A 3662-nucleotide genomic window follows, 5' to 3' on the forward strand; every position below is an offset into this window, starting at 1 on the left:
GGGGCGTTCCTCTCCCCCGCCGCACAGGGCTCGTGGCGGACGTGCCCGAGCTGATGTCGTAGCTCTCCTTTGCGGCAGCTCCGTAAGCGCAGCCCATCGCGGCGCTTGCACAGAAAGAGGGGAAGAAAAAAAACTAGAATAACAAAAAAAAGGAAAAGCCCAAAGAAAACCACAATAAATGCTAATATGGGTGAGAACCCGGCTCCGCAGCCCTGGCCAGTGGAAATATGTTTCAAGTCAAACCCTAGACATACCCGCCTTTTCTTCACAGCTACTGGGAGAGGAAACAGCCCGAGGTATAGCTGTTATTTACAGGAACTTTCCGTTCCAAATTGATCCGCGCGCTCCTCACAGCCTCCTTTAGAGCTGCGGTGGAAAGACAGAAGAAGAAGGAAAAGGGCAAGGAAAAAGAGGGTATACACAAAGGGCTTTGCTGGACTGATGTGCACTGGGTCACCGCAGAAAAGGGGCTTGGGAGGGGCACAGCCCCTCTGCAAAGTGGTTTTGGTGCTGGTGGCGATGGGGCGATGCCCGTTGGGGGGTGTAGCTGGATCAGGCGCTGCCGTTGGAGGCGATGCTGGACCAGACCGGTGTGGGGAGGCCGTGGCAGCGGGTAAAATACAGCTGGGAGGCGCAGGTAGCTCAGGGAGCCGATGGTGTTAACCGTACCCGACACCAGATCAGATGGGTGGTATTTTTATATGGGCCACCTACCAACCACAGGACCCAGCGTGCTGCGGGTGCTGCGGCCGCATCTTGCTCCTGCGTGGGTTTTGCACTGTGTCAATGAAATTAAATAAGAAAGCTGGACCCCAGCAGCGTGGGATGTGGGGTGCATCAGCCTTGCCCAAAGGACCCTTTGAGAGCTGAGTACGGCCGCAGATGCCGGTCCAGGCTGCCAGACAGCAGAGCCGAGCGCACGAAGGCTCCTGCTGTTCCAGGGGGACTCTGAAAAACAGGGCAGAAAGCAATATTGTGGGGCAGCCAGAGCAGAAATGTTTGGGTTTTCTTTAGCAAATGAAAACTGAAAGGGGGGGGAAAAAAAATCACCAGAGCCTGGATGACTTTTTTTGAACATTCAGATATTAAATTAGGCAGAGTTTGGGTTAAGAAATCTCCTAGGAAAAATGAAAAATATTTCCTTTGAGAACAAAGCAAACAAAAATCTCAGCAAAAAACTGATTATATTCTGTTTCCAGACCAAACTCTAACCCCCAGCCTCTATTTTAATAACTGTGGTGTCTCCAAACTGCCTGTCTTAGTAAATAGTCTTTCAACTCACAGAAAGCTTCGCAGGACACAGGAAGGAGCCTGCCTTTCGGCCGCGGGGTCCCACCTTACCCACGCCCCTTTCCCTGTCAAGCCCTTAATGAACCTTGCACAAATGAGCCACCAGCATCATTAAGGCACAATCCTGTTCCTCTAAAATAGCGAGGCCAAATGGCCCTGCAAGGAGCCTAGCACCCTGCCCGCACCCCCGGGAACCCCCCCCAAACCTGCAAACATCAACCCCCCGTGGATGCCCGTCGCCTGGACCAGCATGTCCCGGAGCCACCGGTGCCCGCTTCGACATCATCTCCCTGGGCATCCCCAGGGTGTTGATCCTGCTATAGGGCTGCCCCGCTGCAGAGTGGTTTGTTGAGATTGGGGTTTGGGTGTTTGTTTTTTTTTTTTTAATACTGCCTATTTAGAAGCTAAATGGTGGAAAACATGGAAAATTCATTAGGGTGTCTGGGAAAGTGTAAGGTTACACGTCATTCACATCCACTTACTCAGCGGGACCTCGCGCCTTGGGGGAGATATATATTTATATATCTATTTTATATATGGGGTTTGGGGGGGGTGGGGTGTTCTCTCCATTCAATTCCCAGACAGGGACAAAAATGAGCTCTTTCCTTTCTCACAGGCTCTTCAAAACTCACACCCCTCGCGCGGAGCTGCTGCCCCTTTGCCCAGCCTCACTGAGCACTGCCCCTGCCCACCCTGCCAGGGCCAGCCCTGATGCCCAGCGTCTCCCATTCCCACCGCCCGGAAAGGGCAGGAGCTGGTAAACCAGAGCCCGTCGAGGGCAAAACAGCAGCCACGCCAGGACCGGCTCGCAACCGCTGGCCGGAGGTTTGGCGAGGATGGGAGCTGGGAGAAGAGCAGGGGGTGGAGAGCTGGTTCGGTGCCCAAACTATAAAACCCGAAAAAACCAATCCTTCCTTCCCCATCACTCAGAATTTCTCAAGTTCAGTGCAATACAAAAACAACCCAATAAAAACATCATTCTGGGGTCGCAAGAGCTGTTTTGTTGAGCTGCAGCCAGGATATTTCATTTTTCAGGTCTGCTGCTGAGCTCTTTCTCCTCAGCTTCGGCCAGTCCCGATGCCACCATCCAGCCCTGAACCACAGCTTGCTCAGCTAAAACCAACTCCAAATCTTTCCATGGATTGCAGAGGACACTGTCTGATTCAACAACAACAACAAAAAAAGGCAGGCTGTGTTTTCCCATAAATAGGATTCCAACAACAAACCGTGCTCGGCCCGTGCCAGGACGCCTGTTTTCCCCGGCGCCTGCCTGCTCCCAGCTGGGACAGCCCAGCTCACGTGCAGGGAATAACGCTGAGGCACTGCTGTGTGTAAGAGCTGTCCCTGTGGCGTGTCAGGGCTTTGGGCACCGAATCGTGGGCAGGAAGGGGCAGCTGGGGGCTGCCAGGGAAGCTGGGGCTCCAAGGGCTAATCCCCTCCCCAAGGTCCACTGTGGCTCAGCCGGGTGAGGAACCACAGAATCATTTAGGTTGGAAAAGACCTTTAAGATCACCGTTATTGGAACAGTTTGGGTTCATTTTCTGTGGGTCTGGGGCAACACCATCCCAGGTACCCACCTTGGAAATCTCTCCCTAAAGCCGGTTTGGGATCGAGGATGCACTTGGGGCTAAACCAGGCACAACAGCCGTTGGGAATTAAGCACCCAAAGACCTTTGCACAACTCAGGAGTCTTTCCCAATGCCGGATATAAATTCAGTTCCCTGCATCCCCATCAGCCTCCTCGAATCCCTCCCACCCCGCAGGGATGTCACCAAGCGGGGCCGTGTCATCAGGGTACGTATCCTGATGGCACCCAAAGCTGCCCCTGGGGTGGCAGCAGCTCCAAGGACAGCACTCACGTCATGAAATCCCCCCGAAGCACCCGATGTGCCACTCTGCACATAGTCATTTCATAACATAAATACCATTTTCCACTTCAGCCGTGCAAGCAAAGGCGCTTGTGTAGCTGAGTGCCCTGAGAGCAGCAGGCTGAGGGGCAGGGAAGGTGTTCTCTCGCGCCGAGGTTGGGGCTGGGCCGGGAGATCAGAAGAGTTTAAATTAAAATAGGCTCATGCCCTGTGAGTTTTGGCTTAACCCACACATGCTAAAAACGATGTCAGCGACACAGGATCCTGGCTCGCTCCACCGAGCAGCTCCCGCAGACACCAGGCAAGGAAAGCAGCTCGACTTCAAAGGGCTGGGGCAGGGAGGATGGAGAGTGAGGATTCATTAACCTTGGAATCGCGTTAGATGGGGCGATAACGGGCTTTAATTAGGCCAGCAAGGCGGGCAGGGGAGACGAGGCTGCATCCCCAGGGAAGTGTGTGTGCACGCGGTGCCATTTCGGCACAACCCCCCCAGGGGATCGCCCC

The sequence above is a fragment of the Eurypyga helias genome, unplaced genomic scaffold (assembly GCF_000690775.1).
Source record: "Eurypyga helias isolate BGI_N326 unplaced genomic scaffold, ASM69077v1 scaffold15299, whole genome shotgun sequence".
In the NCBI taxonomy this organism is placed as follows: domain Eukaryota; kingdom Metazoa; phylum Chordata; class Aves; order Eurypygiformes; family Eurypygidae; genus Eurypyga; species Eurypyga helias.